Source organism: Natator depressus, chromosome 8, assembly GCF_965152275.1.
Source record: "Natator depressus isolate rNatDep1 chromosome 8, rNatDep2.hap1, whole genome shotgun sequence".
Lineage (NCBI taxonomy): Eukaryota > Metazoa > Chordata > Testudines > Cheloniidae > Natator > Natator depressus.
In genome coordinates, this window is record NC_134241.1 from 29,620,665 (window position 1) to 29,639,262 (window position 18,598).

The 18,598-nt window shown below is 39.2% G+C and overlaps 1 protein-coding gene across 1 annotated transcript in view; it reads right to left on the reverse strand.

The window, feature by feature from the left end:
• Positions 1-18,598, reverse strand: part of SLIT3 (slit guidance ligand 3) — a 790,143-nt gene that overhangs the window by 374,961 nt on the left and 396,584 nt on the right. The window lies entirely within an intron of this gene.

The following is an 18,598-nucleotide window of genomic DNA, read 5'->3' on the forward strand; positions in this document are numbered from 1 at the left end:
AATCTGTGAACTCCTGGAAGGACACCCCAAGAACCATAAACCCACGTCTCATCCACAAGATGTTTTATTACATAAACCCATCTGACTCGTGTGTGTGTAGAACATTCCCATTCTGCAGATGGGTTGCATCTTTACCTCAGTCTTTCTAAATCACAATCGATGCAAATGATGATCTGCCAATGCAACTTGAATACGATTGTGAGGAAATTATCAAAAGAAGGCAATACAATTGAAAATAGGATTCAAGGTGTTTACAAAACTGAGTAAAAGAGTAAAAACAGGCAATTAAATAAATAAATATATAGAATGGCCCCTAGATCTTTTTGAACATGTTTTATATGTGCTGTAGTTAGTGATGTTATGCAGGAGTTATAAGGAGTACGTCATAGGGTATCCAATTCAAGAGAAATAAATTGAAGCATTATACATAAATATATCTATCTACACATGCGCGCGTGCACACACACATACACACACTCTCCATTCAGGTGTTTTGTACATATACACGAGCAGTAGACACGGTCAGGGTGGTGTATAGTAAGTTACAAGAATACAGAATTTGCTACACCAGAAGAGGCCATTTTTCCATTTTCTCTCCAATTCCTAGGGATTTAAAAAAAAAAAAATCCATAGTCCAAAACGTGTCTAGCCATTTGAAAAGCATAATACAGAGGGAAACATCCGTTTCCCACTTCCACAGTGGGACAGAACTTCCACTAATGACACCTTAAATATATATTCCATATGAATCCAAACACAAAGTGTACATGAATTTTCCCTCCCTTTGGGTTTACAGTATAATTTGGTCTATGTGCAAGGTGGCATCTTCATTCATAAGTTATCCAAATAAGGGCCTCAACCAGCAATGTGTTAGATCCTTATCTGCAGAGATAATACTGACAGTCACTATTCGCACAGCAATAACTTGCATTTCAGACAAGGACATTTGAACCTGCTAGAACGAAGAGGAAGGCCACATATAATACCCAGGGTTTATTATATTTCAGATAATAATGCTTTGAGATGCTGAATTTGACCTGGAAAACTGCAAGGGACGGGAGGAAGAGAATTCAGTTTAATACCTCATCCAAAGGATAGCACCTTTAACAATGCGACACTGATAGCACTGCACTGCAGTGTTGTCATTGAGAATCAGGCCATACAAAGATCTGGTGCTTAAACCCACAGCTTAGTGGCTCAGAGATGACTGTGCCACCATACAAGCCATAGTGATACTGAGTAACACATGGGAGCATGTTAATTTATAGCAATTTGTGGCTTGATTTAATAACCTTCTACTGTTATTGCAAAAAGTCTTCTTCCACTTGCACACACTTACCTCCTTGCACACATTTTTCTACAGCTTTGTCCACTTTTAAAGAGGAACTTGTGAAAGTTAAAACAATAAGCATCAAACAGCTATTTATTGTAATGCATACTGGTTCCTGAAAACATTGTTAAAGAAAGATATGAAAAGCCTAATGTTACTTATGGGGACTTTTATTCTTAAAAAGGTCATCTGTAGTTACAGAAATAATATCAATATCACCTAAAACAGCAAGAGTTTTTCACTTTTATAACAAAATAGTGAAATAAACATGGGAACATAAGTTAAATGTAAAGGTTGTAACTAAATTTAAAAACTTCCATGAGCAACTGATTCACAGGCCTTATTTTAAAGGAGGCTATATACTGTTTTAACTTGTATGAGGTGCTTTCTAGAAAGCGAGGAAAGATGTGTTCAGACCTTTTTATCAACTGCTTATTTGATAAATCTATCAGAAGAAAATTGCTAACACTGTCCCTGGCCATCTTAGACTTGGACTAAGTGTAAAAATACCTCTTTTTGGATGTCACATCCCTACAGAAAGAGTAATCATAAATATACTGAAGGGAGAAGTCAGAGCTGCAAAAAAGATCAGAGTTTATTTTTGTGAACCTTGACAGAACCCTTAAGGAGAAGGCATATGGGCTGGCTGCACAGGACTCTTTTGAAAGTCTCAAATTTATACATCGCAAGCATCTTCAGTTAAACAACATAAAATTTCAAGGCACATAGTTAATGTTCAAATAGCACAATATATTGATTCTCTGCCCATCCCCTAGTGGCTTAAGTTTACCCAAAAGACACTTTTATTTAATTAACTTGATGCTTTATTAATATAAATATTCCACTATTGATCATAAGAGAAGCTGACGCATGTTTGAGTCAGGCATACATCAGATCCATTTAACAGAGCCCTACTTAGGAGAGTAGTTGGCCCTAAATCAAGGTAAATGGTAGCAAGTGCTCCTTTGGGATGACAGGGCTTAGCTGAATCTATAACATTTTTACGGAGCTAGTTTTTTTAAAAGCAGAAAGCATATGGAAATTAGATATGAAAATGGTCTCTCCTTGCACGTATCAATTAAGCATGTCAATACCTTAATTAAATTGCTCAACTTAATGAGATTTATATCAATGAATATGTTTTACAGTTATAATAGCTTTTTTGGCTAGTGTTCAAGATGTCAAATAAATTGTGAAAAGAGGATTAAAAAAAGTAGTAATTGACATTTTGAACTGAAGCCAGTATTTTTTCCTCTTTTTTTCCCCTCCATTCATGTGATTTTGGAGAACGTATATATGTAAGTAATGAACCCTGTAATAGCTTCGCTTTTTAAAATGTCTTTCTTCTGCAGTTCTAATCTTTCTTATCAAATCCTCTGTCTAAGAGGCACACCATTTGATTTAAAGAGCACTTCATCCTCAATGATTATAGGCACTTTTTCTACCAGACTCGTCTCCAAGTCCAATTGAAGTAACTTTCTTCCCGCTTGAAAATGTAGCTTCTGTAGAGTCGTCTCTACCCATAAGAGATAGCACAATACCTTGGGGCATATAGTGTAGTTGCTTACACACAACCACTAGCAAAAGGAGAAATAACAAATCTTGATACTCTGGGCCTGTCCACTGCTTCAGGAAATGAATTTTTTCACCCTCACCCTCCACTTACCCACTTCTACTCCATCCTCCCTGGCTCAGTCCAAATATGCCCCCTCAAGATCTATAGGAGGATTGAAGAAATGGTACAGAACAAGTGTGAGAGAGTACAATTTCCAGAATGGAAACTCCCATTTTCTTGATGCTTTCTGTAGTGCTTTAACAAAAAATTATAAAGCAGTGTCACCAATGGAATGAAAAGGAAGCAAATTACTAACTCACTGCTTGAAAGACGAATTTCCAATTAAATAAATGCCATACTTGCAAACTGCTAACTCAGGTCTTACTGAACTCATTGGGCTCCCTACTGAGTTAGAGACTCTTGCTCTGGTGACACTAAACCAAAGATCTGCAAATTAGACAGCACACTCTCAGCTTCAGGTTGATCATGAAAGACTAAAGGCTTATAATGAGATCTGGCCGACTACAGGCCAGAATTTGGCCCCATGATATCAAAACTTCAAGATGTAGCATGTTGGGTGGGGGCACTGTAATCTAGGGAGCAGACAGAATTAGTGTGTGGCAAGTCTCCTGCCCTGAATTCTTAGCTCTGTCTCTAATATATTCCGTGCAACCTTTAAAAAGTTACTAACATTCCCAGAGCCTCACTTTTCCAGTATGTGAAATGGGATTAATAATTCATTCTGCAGAGATGCTGTCAGGCTACGTTAATTAATGTTCATAAAAGTTCTACAAGATTCTCAGATGAAAGGTATTATGGAAGTGCCATACGTTATTGCTAGTGAGCTGTCAAACTGGACTGCAGTGCAGTGAAAGTACAGAATGCCATTTCCTCTGCATGGAACAGACAATCTGAGGAAAAGGCACCTAGGAAGCAAATTTTAGTTCTTTCACATAAGATTTGTTCTGTCACTACCTGTGGGCAGATAAACTGAAGATAATAGAAGGAGTTTGGAACCAGGGTAACATTTTATTTAGAAAAACCCAGTCAAAGAACACCTCTAGATGAACACTAATTATGAAGTGAACGAAGGAATTTTCACATGGAAACAATTGTTTTAATTTAAATGTGCTCAATAAAACCACATACTTCACAGATTTTCCCTCCAAATTCTGACTAAATAAAAAAGTCTGAAGTAACTTTTAGTCAGTTGAATAAATAAGTGAAACAGTAACGTCAGAAAAGGCACCTCCTACCAATTCCTCTGGACAGCCTGAAGATTTGTTAAGAGCTGGCCGTCTTAAACTAAACTAGGGAAATGTTGGAACGACAGATCATCTTGCAGCCCTTTGGAAGGTCTCAGAAACCCACACTGTTAAAAGCCATTGACTGCAGAGCAGAAACCTCTGATCTCTTGCACGTAAGGCAGACAAAGGTATTTTTTAACCTTTATTTAGTGTAGAGCTGACTGTGCCTATGGAGAAGGATAAGGCAGATTCTGGCACCCTTTCTGATGCTCTTTTTCCTTGTCCAAGGCCTTTTAAGGTCCTCCTCAGCTATTCCACTCCCGGCACAGGGAGGAGGGGCATACCCATGGCACTATGGCTGATGCCAGCTCCACCTCCTGCAGTATTCCTGGATGGTGCCCCCTTTCCCTCTCTCTGACGTGGAGGGAAGAGGAGCCCTGTTGGGCAGCACTTGTCTGTTGGAATCAGAGACAGAGCTGTGTCTGCTTTCTTCCCTCTCCTCTCTACAGACAAGGGGATATGCAGAGGATTGGCCATAAGGGGGTGAGGATTTGAGGGGCGAATTGCTGGAGACAAAGGAGTAGGAGTTCTGAGGCGAGGTGTCTTACACTCTGACGGCTCTTTGATTGTCTTACACACTTTGACGACTCTTTGACGGCCCTCTGCTTCCCCCTCCGAAACGGTCAGCCCCCTCAGAATCTGAGCCTCCCCCACAGTTCAGGCAGAATGCATCGCAGCCTGGCATCTGTCCTGTATTGTGGAATCCTGGTTGGGGTTGGCCATGCTACATGCTAGCTAAGAGACCTCAGTGCATATGTTACAAAGGTCCTGCTTTATGGGGTGCTCTGGAGGCAGCTGCACACAACTGTGTCAGTCTTCCCTCAGCCTCAGGGCTTCTTTGATCTCCTGTGCACACTCTGAAAGGGATCCCCCTCTTGCTGGAGACAGAAACAAGTCTAAGGAATGACTAGGCTCTTATAAGTGCTGGAGGAAGATATCCTAAAAAACCTCAAGGAACTATAATCAAAGTATCTGGACTGGTACAGATAAATGGAGAGAAAAAACAGTTCTTCTTCAGATGCTTTAGTTAAAATGATAATGTTAACACTGTCAGGGTGCATCAGTACACAGGCATGGGAATAAATACTTTACCTTTACATGCAGTTCTAACAAAAACTAATTATGATTTGATCAATTGGTGTCCATTAATTTTCAAATAAAATAGGATGTTGGTAGAAGAGTACAATAAAGTTGGGATGGAGACTACTATGTTCTAGAAAGGCAAGCACTATAATAAAGGCTGGAACGTCTACAAGTTACTAATGCACCCCTGATTATTCAAAGTAATAATCAAAGTCTTTCAAAAATCCATTATAGCTCTCACTATTTTATTCCGCTTGTTTTCTTTTTGCCACTCAGCTGTGACAACAGGAACACCTAGTCGGTTTCACTTTTATTTCCTTTCAGTAGTCTTTATCCAGTTTACGCATTACCACCAAGCTAAAGCGTTTTGATTGCAAATGCTTCAAGGAAAAAATATTTTAAAAACTATTCTATGACTTGATTGAAGAGGAAATATTTGTACTTATCCTTTGTAAATTTCACAAACTATTTTTTTTTCCAGTGTTCACTTAAAATAATGATAATGTCCATTTACAATTGACTAAGACCTCCCCACAAAAGGACTGTAGTGTCAACAACAGTACACACTGTGTTTTTGTAAATTGGCAATTCACGCCAGTCACCTCACAGGACACTGCATTGTTAACTGATATACTTTAAACAGGACGACGTTTCCAGTATAGTTACTACTTAGACTTTAGTTTCTATCCTTATAAAAGGGATGTAATGTTGATCTAATTTTGTTCCCGTCGTCAAACCAATTTCTTTAGCAGGATATCACAACAGCACCCTTCTTGACAGTGAAGTATAAACTCCTTGATATAAATCAGTTTGCGGTGTTAATATATTAATAAAATGATGGTTGAAATGTCAGGGGAAAAAGAATTGTATAGACTCAGTGTTATTTACAATATTTAAGTCTACACTGGATTTCAATTGATTAACACAACACAAGTTACACAGACTCACACCCTTATAGCAACATTTTATTCACACTATGGTATTATTATTTTAGATAAAATGTAAAGTAACCTGTTATTTGATTAGACTAACCACCATTTCCTTTATACAGTTGAAATACAACCAAATATTTTTGTTAAATATTATACTATTCCAGTCAGACAATTAAAATGCCTGCAGAATGTTACAGTAAATCATTTAACTATGGTTTTTATCTGCTTAGCTTTGCCTGCTGACTACAGCAATATAGAACTGCTGAAAATCTATTCGCAATTAATTTTCAAGTAAATTGCAGTTTGCTAAAAAGTACAAATTAAATGTGATTGTCACTATCTCCAATAAATTGTTGTCCAGTTAAGAATAATCTATTATAATTTGATGGTCTAAAGAAAGCAAAAAAGTGTTTTAACACAAAGTGACATATTCCTCTCATCTGGACTATCTGCTGTGACCTCTTCTCATTCACACAGTGCCAACGTTAGATTCAATTACCCTTTTTATTTTTTCAGCATATACCCAAATCACTGCATTAGAAGTGCCTTGCTGCATTGTTGCCCATCTTTCTGAACGCTCATCTCGTGTCTTTATAGCAACATAAAGCAGCCTTGTAATATTCTACTTGTCTAAAACTAGAATTTTTGATAGGCAAGTAAAATATCGTTAGATTTTTCATGATCACCCTTGTGTGTAGGTTATACACTACAGTAGCAGTGTAGATGTTCTACCTAAAATGGGAAAATATGACGAATCAGTTGTGTACATCTGCAGACACATTTAGGGGAAAATATTTTCGACATACGTGTACAAAATCAAACATAAACCATTGTATGTAATTTTCAATATTGCTTCCACCACTTATGCCTTAGTTTGAGTGTACATGCATTTCTCATGGCTCAAAATCACCCGTGTTTTTTTCCTTTTCCTGCAGTGATGGCATTTATATTTGGTTGTTATCCCATGACATATTTTCATGCTGTATCTCATTTTTCATTTGGGGTCTCAGTTTCAGAACACACTTGTGGGTTATATTTCCATCTCTCAGTTTTGCTCGCAACTGGGGACATAAGGAGTGAAATTCTGGCCCTATTAAAGTCAATAGGAATTTTGTCATTGATATTAGCTAAGCCAGGATTTTACCTATGGTGCAGAGGCCTGCTGAATGTATGTCATGCTAACATGATGAAGTCTGTCCAGACAGCTGATCAGGAGTCAATATTGCCTAGGTAACTGCTATCAGAACTTGCTTTGATTTTTAATTTGTTCCTGCCAGCTGATACCAATCCCATAGTATAGATTTTTGGGGGGATATCTAAAACTAGGAAAAAGAAAAGGAGTACTTGTGGCACTTTAGAGGCTAACCAATGTAGTTAGTCTCTAAGGTGCCACAAGTACTCCTTTTCTTTTTGCGAATACAGACTAACACGGCTGCTACTCTGAAACCTAAAACTAGGAAAGGCAGCTAATATTAGGGGAAACAAAGGAAAAAATAATGAATTTGAGTTGGGCACTAATCTAGATTACTATAGATATTAATCTACATACTATAATTTATCTCCTATTTCCTTCTCCTAATACCAATCTAAGAAAGTCAGATATTTGTAGTTTAAGTGCTAATTGCCTTCTATGATGAGATAACTGGCTCTGTGGATGAGGGGAAAGCAGTGGACGTGTTATTTTGACTTTAGCAAAGCTTCTGATACGGTCTGCCAGCAAGTTAAAGAAATATGGGCTGGATGAATGGACTATAAGGTGGATAGAAAGCTGACTAGATCATCAGGCTTAACGGGTAGTGATCAACGGCTCCATGTCTAGTTGGCAGCCAGTATCAAGCGGAGAGCCCCAAGGGTCGGTCCTTGGGCCGATTTCGTTCAATATCTTCATTAATGATCTGGAGGATGGCATGGACTGCACCCTCAGCAAGTTTGCAGATGACACTAAACTGGGAGGAGTTGTAGATACGCTGGAGGGTAGGGATAGGATACAGAGGGACCTAGACAAATTGGAGGATTGGGCCAAAAGAAATCTGATGAGGTTCAACAAGGAGAAGTGCAGAGTCCTGCACTAAGGGTGGAAGAATCCCACGCACTGCTACAGACCAGGGACCGAGCAGCCAAGCAGCAGTTCTGCAGAAAAGGACCTGGGGTTACAGTGGACGAGAAGCTGGATATGAGTCAAGTGTGCCCTTGTTGCCAAGAAGGCCAATGGCATTTTGGGATGTATAACTAGGAGCACTGCCAGCAGATCGAGGGACATGATCATTCCCCTCTATTCGGCATTGGTGAGGCCTCATCTGTAGTACTGTGTCCAGTTTGGGGCTCCACACTACAAGAAGGATGTGGAAAAACTGAAGAGAGTCCAGTGAAGAGCAACAAAAATGATTAGGGGGCTGGAGCACATGATTTATGAGGAGACGCTGAGGAGACTGGGATTATTTAGTCTACAGAAGAGAAGAATGAGGGGGGATTTGATAGCTGCTTTCAACTACCTGAAAGGGGGTTCCAAAGAGGATGGATCTAGACTGTTCTTAATGGTAGCAGATGACAGAACAAGGAGTAATGGTCTCAAGTTGCAGTGGGGGAGATTTAGGTTGGATATTAGGAAAAACTTTCACTAGGAGGGTGGTGAAGCACTGGAATTGGTTACCTAGAGAGGTGGTGGAATCTCCTTCCTTAGAGGTTTTTAAGGTCAGGCTTGACAAAGCCCTGGCTGGGATGATTTAGTTGGGGATTGGTCCTGCTTTGAACGGGGGTTGGACTAGATAACCTCCTGAGATCCCTTCCAACCCTGATATGCTATGATTCTATTCTATGATCTCTATGAAACAATTTGCAATCAGTTTGATGGAAGACCCCAAATACATGTCAAAACCTGTTGAGCCACAAGTGACTATTTGGTTGACTATTAAAAGGTAAACTAGGTTTCCCTTCACAGTATTTATTACAAACTTCTTATATCTGTTTGTTACAGATTGTGTGAGGTTCCTTTTCTTATACAAGAATGGAATAATAGCTACATGTTTTCAAAGCAGAGCAAAACATCTAATCAAAGGGGTGTAGGCAGAACCAAGTCACATAGGATGCCTCTAATAATCTTAAAAATAAATCTGTCAGCCATTCTTAATAGGAGAATCATATTAGAAAATTTAAATGTTTGGCTACTTATTTGAGAGAAAGATTGTTTAATTAAATGCTAACGAGGCCTAAAGTTCATGTAGCTTTCTCCAAGTCATAGAAAAACAAACATCGGAGGTAGAATAACCTAATAAGCAGTGGTTTTAGCTCCTACAAGACAGTTACTCAGAAGGAAAACAATAAACTGATGAAGTTTTTGTTTTGCTTTTTGCCATCTTTAAATGGAAAACACAAGTGCAACATGAAAGTTGACTATTTAAATGTCATAACATCCGAGGTAAGTGCCTCAAAATGCAGTATTCTCTGCAAGTGACAATTCACCGGAAACTATGGCTTGTCAGTGCAGTAACACATACCATGCTATTTTTCTGCTTAAGACAGCTCTGAATATGCTTTCCAAAGTCCACTTTGGAAATGGAAAGAAAAGTAAATTAAACATCTTTGCCACATAAGACCCCAACAAACACTTCGCAGGCTGTGCACAGTGAAAGTGGGAAAATAAAAAAACAAACAGAATTTTCAGATTTATTTACAAAAACAATAAGAATATACATAGATTTGGCATCTGGGTACAATACACATTCCAGTGATAAAAACTGTTCTTCAACACATGCATGTGTGCATGCACGCACACACACACGCACACACCCCAGACATACACATGCACGCACATACACTAAACACTGTCTCAACTGGCCATTTCCTTCAGTTTTACCAGGTGAAAAGATATATGCTAACTAAATGCGAAATGAGTATTAAAACATTTGCTGGAGGAGAGTAATTCTGCAAGAGATTACAATCAACTGTAATCTGTACATTATTTATTTATTTAGATTTAAAATAATAAAGATGCTAATCCAAGGCTCTAGGTGCCCTATTACACCACAGTACATGTTTTTAGTACCATATGGGGATGTTTAACATATAGTGGCTATCTGTGCTTTCATTTATGAGCATTTTTGTGTGTTATACAGCAGTTCTTCTTACGTTTGTTAACTACTGTGAGCAGAGTGAGGGAAGATAATGGGATTGCTCATAATGAGAAGCAGTATCTTTCTGGTAGGCGTGGGTCCCAGGTTAGCATATTTGAGACTCTTCAAGCTGCAAGCTGACATCAACCTATGCCTGTGCGAAACTCTTATTAGCATTAATGTGATCTGCACGGGCCTACAGAAACAAGAGAGCCCCGAATTAAAGCTTTTTGTCCGCCTTTCTAAAGGAATTGGAAATGATCATTTTGATTCAAGAGAGTTAATTTAACAATCCAAAATGAATTAAACAGCACTGTTGACACAGTGTAGTGACTGAAAGAGCCAGTCCAAAGCTCCTAATTCTGAGGGAGACCTGAGAACAGGCAGTGGAGATGCAATTCACATTGAACAGATCCTGCCTTTTTTGCACAAAGTTCCCACTGAATATGAGTGAGAGTTTTGAAGACGCAACGAAAGCAGGATAGGGTCTTGTGAGGAGGGATAAAGGCTTGGGGGAAGGAGGCACTGGTACACCAGGCGCCAGCACCACAGGCTTTATATGCTACAGGGCAATTCATAGAGCATGTACTGGACTCTGGAGCACATGGATATAACAGAGAAAAGCCAAGAGACATTCAGTCACGTGGAACACATTCTGAATTGTATTGTGTCAAATGATGGGGGGAAAATATCAAAGGTACTCAGTACTCTGCTGCACTCGGAGTAGGTAGGGATGGAACAACCATGTGCCTGTGCCTGGCTCTTCAGTGCAGAGAGTAAATAGCTGGACAAAGTTTAATGGGTCCTTACATATAAAACAGAAAATGGTGGAAAGAATCACACGTCAAATGTACGTGCACGTACAAACACAGAGCGGGATGCAGTCATTGAGATCTTGGTTTGCCTCTTCATGTGATAGGGCAGTGTGTTTTGTTTCCTGCTTTCACACAGCAATACAGTTTTGGAATGTAATGCTTCAGTACAGTATGGGTCTGAACTACGATACAGAAGATTCCCATTTTCATTGCACTAGCCAACAAAACAGGAAACGTGTACCCATATCATTGACAAATAGATCTGTCCACCATGATAGTGGTACTTTTAATCACACATGGGCAATTAATAAAATTCTTAAATATGGCTTTTTATTCTTGCAAGTACACTTTACTTTTCCTACTTTTATAATTTTACACTAAAAACGCTCCAGTGCTGGAGAATAACAAACAGAAAAGCAGGCAGATAGCCTATAAACTTGGCAGCAAATGAGAGAAAATAATTACATTGTACTCCCCTGCTAAGACCTCATATGTCAGCTGAATTTTGTCCAGTCTCTTCTCCAGCAGCTGCTTTAAAAACATTTAACTGGTTTGGAAAAGATTTTACAGGATTTTAGAGACACTTCCTATAAATTACAATGGTTTGGAACATTCTTAGATCACATTAACACACAGTCTTATTATTCTTACCTTTGTCCTTCCTTCCACTCCCTCCTTACTGCCAATTCCATTCACTTGTTGTATCTTGTGATAACCTAGATTGTCAGCTGTGGGGGGCCGAGACCATATTAGTACAGCGCCCAGCACAAAGGTGCCCTGATTTTGACTAGGGTCTCTGATCATGACAGGAATATAAATAACAGAACTACATACTTATAATGTGAAATGTTGGTCAAATTTATATTTCATATTTGACAAATTTCTCCGAATACCTCTGACTTCAGTGTTAATATTAGTATCTATTACTTGTAATCCAGTAGTACTTAGAGGCCCAAACAAGTTGCTATGCATTAAACACACACACATATATTAAGATATAGTCCCAGATATATGAAGAGTTTACAGTCTAAATGGACAAGACAGCCAAAGGGTAGGAGGAAAGGCTGAAAAACAGAGAGGGGAGTGCCAGAGTTGAGAATAAAATCCAGATGTCCCAAGTCCCAGCCTTGTGTCCACTGGACCATGCTGCTTCTCTGCAGTCAGTAAGTACATTAGAATAAGCACTATACCTGATAATACGTTTTGGCAGGACTGGGCCCTAAAGCAAAACACATTGCTTGTATGTTAGATGCTGCCAATTCCACAGACTCTCACTTCTGAGTTTAGTGCTAACTAACACGGAGTAGAAAATTCAGTGGGATTACTCTTGGTAGTAAAATGTTGTACCCAATAGTGTTGGCACAGTCAAGCTTTTATCCTTCCATAGTCTATGCCTAAAGAAAGGAAAGTAACAGAGAATAAATGGAGTCCTTGTGGCACCTTAGAGACTAACCAATTTATTTGAGCATAAGCTTTCGTGAGCTACAGCTCACTTCATCGGATGCATAAAGTGGAAAATGCAGTGAATAAATGTAGAGTGACCATGTGGTTGTGTGTACACAATATAATATCTACTTAAAACACTACTAGGGTGTAACATTGTTCCCTGCCACTCCAATAACTGTGGACGGACATTCTCTTTTTTATACGTAGATAACTGAAAACCCAGGGGGGAAAAGCCCTCCAGGAAGCCTATCAAATCAGTGTGTACTGTAGTTAGTTGTGTTCTTGGGAAGAAACACAGTAGGAAAGAACAAGTGGAATAGTCTGTGACTGGGAAGTTTATTCTTGTAACTGGTCCTCTCTGTTGCATTTGTTTATGTTTAATAAGAATCCATGCACTTTGTGGTGTGGTGCATATACATTTTCTACCCATTCAGTAGCCATGTAGGCTCTGAGTTTTATTGTACAATGTTGCCATTTCCTGTTGCTTTAAAATTTTTTCCAAAATAGGGCATATATGAGACAAATATAGTTAGCAGGATTCTATTATTACAGGCCTGTAGTAGATGGGCTTGGCTTTTATTCTTGTTTGCCTCGTGCATCGATAGCTCATATGCCTTTTTTGCAACATTGTTTTGGGAAGAAACTCATTTTTGGTGAAACATCTGTTGGGAGAGAGGGCAGCCTGTTGATTACTGACAGGGAAGAGATGTCAGGACTTTGGGGCTATATACCTGGCTTTACCTCATAACCTCTCTTCTATTAACATTAACTGTTTTTATGCAGTACTACAGATTACTTAACTCACTGGAACTAACGTAAATTATGCTTGGCAGCCAACAAACCCTCCATGTTAAGTTGTAACATACGTAGAGCTGGACCAATGACATAGAAGTCACCGGGCTGCATGCTGGGGTTGTTGGTGATGACAGTGCCGGGATTCGTTGAGCTAAGACTTGTAGAATTTGGCTTGCTGGTTGGACCATTAGCTTCCCTGACTGCTGTCAGGTACTGGTGGGTAGCATGACGAGGATGCTGATCCATTGCCCCTAATCGCAATGACAGGTTCATCATGGGATGCTTGTGCTCCAACTTTGCAGACGTCAGCTCTTGCCACCTCCTATTCGGTGGCGGAGTACTGTGCACCAGTTTGGAGTTGATCGTCACACACCAAACTGGTGGATATGCAGTTACATGCTGCTATGCGTATCATCTCGGCACCCTGTGTCCTACTCCACTCCCATGGCTTCCAGTTCTGAGCAATATTGCTCCTCCTCATATCAGACAAGAGGTTGCCACTGACAAGTTACTGCAGAAAGTATGCGCCAACTCAAGCCTGCCGCTGCACAGTGACTTTTTAAAACCTCCAGCTGCACGTTTGTCATCACGTCACCCATTATGGTCTCACTGGCCAAGCCAGGATGTTAGGGCGGAAACACTCTGGTGAGGGGAATGGATATCTGTTATAATTCCCAACCAGTCCCTCGTCGCCGACCCCACAATTTGCCCACTTGGTTTTGACCTGCCCCATCACCAATGGTCCCTGTTGAACAGGTTCCGGACCGGGCAAGGTCTCTGTGCAGCCAACCAGTATCACTGGGGCCTTTGTGCAGCTGCAGTGCAACAGAGATGATGACGCAATTGTTGATGAATGCCTGCTGACTAGGTTCAGCGGTGGCCTAGAAGAACTGCATCATGCCACTGAAGATGCCATCACTTGGCTAGACGACTATGCACACGCTAAATAAATAAAAAATACTGGAACTCAATAGCCACCTTAATCAGCTGCTGGAGAAAGTAAAGCCTTATATACCCAGTCAAAATAGCCAAATCCTCACCACCAATATACATCTCCTAGATTAAAAAAAAGGTGCCTACACCTGAAGATTTAGAACTGTAAGAAAATATATCAGAAAAAAGGGAAAGGAAGGCTTTTGAAATAGCACACATCATGTTTTCTTTTTAAATGTTATCTCTAAAATAGTGTGGGGTGACTTGTGCCTCAGTTTCCCCAACTGGACATATTTACCTGCCTGCTGCAAAATGAGTGATTATATTTAAATCAATTCATTTAATTGCAAAGTCAACATAGTGGACCTAACTTGGAGTATGTCAACAGTAACTCTGTATCACAAATTAAGTACTATAAAATACAGCTTTAAGACAAAGATGCAGAGAAGCATAAATTCCTACTCCTTTTAAACGCCTTATTGCTCATTCCCTTTCCCATGCAGAGTACAGTTATCACACTGTAGATATTGATCTGTGACCACCTCCTTGATATACATTTAGAATGGGAACTTCAGTTATACAGATCAGAAAGACTAACTTTGATGGTCTTGCTCCTAAAATGGATTGGAAGCTAAGATGGTAACTGCTCCGTTGTGTTTTACCTCTAAAACTGGAATTTTTAGCATTAAACCATAGCTAGCATTGTATGTACATTGCTACTTGGCTTTCACTGGATCTATCTATCTATATTAAAGTACACCCCAATGTAACATAGCATTGTTTCATATACACCCTTGACATGAATGAACTCTGACAAGAACCTGTGCTTTGGGAGCTAACCGAATACATTTGATGGTAAATCTACAAGATTTTCCTTCATAAATTCCTGGTAATCAGCAGAAAATATTTCTTTTGATACTTTCATAATGTCATGTGAAAAGAGATTGAAATGATTGGGATGGTTTATCTTAGAGAAGAGATGTGATAAAAGTATACAAATTAATGAACCGTAAAGGGAAGGCAGACCTCCAGGCAAAACTGATGAATATATTCCTATTCCACTTTAGTGAAAAAAAATTGGCATTTTTGCCCCTAAAATGTCACTGCACAAAAATGATTTTGCAGCAAATGTCGTTTTTTCTATCTATGAGGCAGCTCATAGATAGAAAAAGCTGCCAAATTCTGGACACGCAAGTCTTGGCCTTAAAAAAACCCTACCACCCCCAAATTCTCTTGCCATCTGAAAGAAGTTTGATGATTCAGCAAGTTGGTGATTTCTGGGAGTGTTCATTCAACCATAATATGTGCCAACTCACTTCCACGAGGATGGTGCAACTCACAAAGACTTCAAAGGGGTTAGCATATAGAGGAGGTAACTCATTCTGGAGATCACATGTCTCCCAAGACAAGATTTATTTTTTTCTGGCAGAAGTGGTGGAGGTAGCCTACTTTCATTCGGGGGATACAATGCCTACATACCTGGCCCTCATGAACACAACGACTACAGAGTTCACCAGTAATGGTTTATACAACCTATAACTTGGGCCACCACTTAGGTTGGTTTTGTTTTATTATGGAAGGGATATCTAGTGTCTAGGGAGTTTCAGAATTGCTCTTCTAGCTTGGAGTTGTCACACAGGCCAAAAACATTTGTTGTGGGACTGATGTTCAGAAAAGCTCCTTTCTCTTTGTGTAAATGGAGGAATTTGCAGCCACCTTTATTTAAGTTAAAAGTTATGCACTCCAGAAGGAAGCAGGTTTTTAAAAAAAAAAAATCAGTAAAATCTAAATGGTATTTTTGAGTTGCCACCAATACTATCTGCAGAGTTTTGCATTTTTTCCAGCCTGGTGCTTCATGTGTTTATGGTTTAATTTCCTACCAATGTCAACATTCAGGCTGCCTAGTGGTTTATCAAAAAATTATGACTTGGTTCCGGAAGACTACAGCATGCCTTTGTGCATGGGCAAAAGAAAAGGGAGCCATCGTTATGTGCATATGCACTATGGGCTCTTCATTCTTCAAGTATGTTATTATGCTAAACACATTGTTGCTGGGGCTAATGCAGCTGGACATTACATAAAACTCACTGACATTGTGACTATGCAGAGACTATGGCTTGGGAAATAAAAAAGGATGAAAGCATTTGCACAAATCATTTCAGTGTCAAATGCATAACTTCTCTTTTAGTGTGTAGCTAAAAGAATTTTTATGGATCACATTCAAACATCGTGACTGGGCTCTCTGTAATTTAAGTTTGGTTTATTGTTCCATTTCTGTTGGATTTTTTTTTCCAAAATACCCTTGCAGGGAGATTACATAAGCCCTTTTCTAATGGATTTCTATATCTCTCTATAGAAAATTTATTCTGTTGGTCATGTTCCCTAATTGAGTTAATTCACATGTTAGCAGAAGGGCCAAGTTGCTTTCCTTTAGTGAACTGGAATAGGTACTTCAGATGAAGATGTCCCAGAACAAGAACTTTTATTTATTAAGTTCAAATTAATTCAGAATGTAAGAGCTGTGTTTCAATTTGGAAATCAATAACTAGGACATTTACTCGGTCTTATAAATGGAACTCATTAGTCAACCTGATGTGATTAAGGAATGAGAGGACTCATAGGATTGATTTCACCAGCTCTCACCGTTCTTAGCGTCCTAACCAGCCTTGTAGCAAGAGGCTAAGAATCAGGAATCAAAAGCCGGGGGTCCCTTGAGGCAAGAATAATAATTTGCAAGTACTTTTTTGTTCAAGAATGTGTAAATTATTTTGTTAATACTAATAATACCTAGCTCTTACATAGTACTTGTCATTAGTAGTTCTCAACGCCCTTTACAAAGGAGGTCAGTATCTAATTCTCATTTTAGAGATGGGGAAATTGAGATTTACATATTTGCACAGCTACTCAATGGCAAAAACAGCAACAGAGCCCAAGAATCCTGATGCTGAACCCTCTGTTCTAACCACTAGAAAGCAGTCCCTCCAGTAAGGTGCAGTATTAGGCCTTTAGGATGCCCACACTTGAGTTTTCACCAACAAAAAAAAGACATTAAAAAGCAAGCACAAATAAGAACCAATGCTCTACTATGTTTATAACAGATTATACTGGTGCAGTACCATAAAGTCTAATGGAGGTAGGGGAAAATCACCTGAACTAAACTAAACTAAAGGTCTAAAGAGTGTACAATATTAGCGTATCACGGAATCTTAAGAGTGACATTCTTTCCTTCCCTTTGCAAAACAATTCCACTTGTGTTCCGGGGGTCAAAATATTAGCTAAAAATGATGTTTCTCCCCACCCTTTACTTTTGTCTTTCAAAATCCAGGCTATTTTGGAATTAGCATAATGCACAGGGTTGTACAGCACGTTTGGACGTTCACTTGAAACACTTCCCACTTTCCCATCCGCCGAACCCAGGAGATTGTGCTCCTTTGGCTATATTAAGTGTCACTCAGAGCCAGACAGACAAACAAACAAAGAGACCCTGACTACCCAATAACTAGTCCAAAATTTACCTAGTAGGTCTATTCCACTCTGCCCCTTCCTGGAACATATTTAAGTCAAATGTGTCTGAAATATATCCTGGTCACCTTTCTCAAAAGAGTAGTCCATTAAAGGCAGCTAGACTCCTGAAGCAAGCAAGCAGAAGTCGGCCCTTAATCTACAAAGGTTAGAAAAGTAAGTTGATGTTAACCTCAAATGAATTTGTTAGTCTCTAAGGTGCCACACGTACTCCTTTTCTTTTTGTAGATATTCGGAGTCTGTCTTTGACAGGAATAAAGAAAAGATGAGTTTTTATATTGTGCACTAAGCAGGTTTCCAGAGAAGTTTGATCAGCACTGAAACTACTATTTAATTTAATTCCACTGGAACCACTAGTGCAACTACCAAGCAATGGCACATCACAAAACAGTGTGGAACAGGGGATGTGCTACAATCTGTGTATATGCATCATTTACCGCACTCTGAGTAGCAAGCATTACATGCGCCCTTCATTATCACTAATGGAATCCCAAGGTCAATGACCACTCATAAATGTCTATTCTAAATAAAATGTATTGAAGGCACCCTGCCCAACGTCTTTTACACAGGTTTCTGGGGAGACGAGGAGTGTCAAAAACGCAGTTAACCTTAGAAATAAAAATATTATCATCAATTGTGTTGATTTAGAACTTAATCTGTTTCAATTAAGTTTACCAACTGAGATTATATATTTCCTGTGAATAGTTCCTAGTTTGTTATATGTTTTATGAATATTAATTTTTTTTCTTTGACCCTTTAGTATTTCTCCAA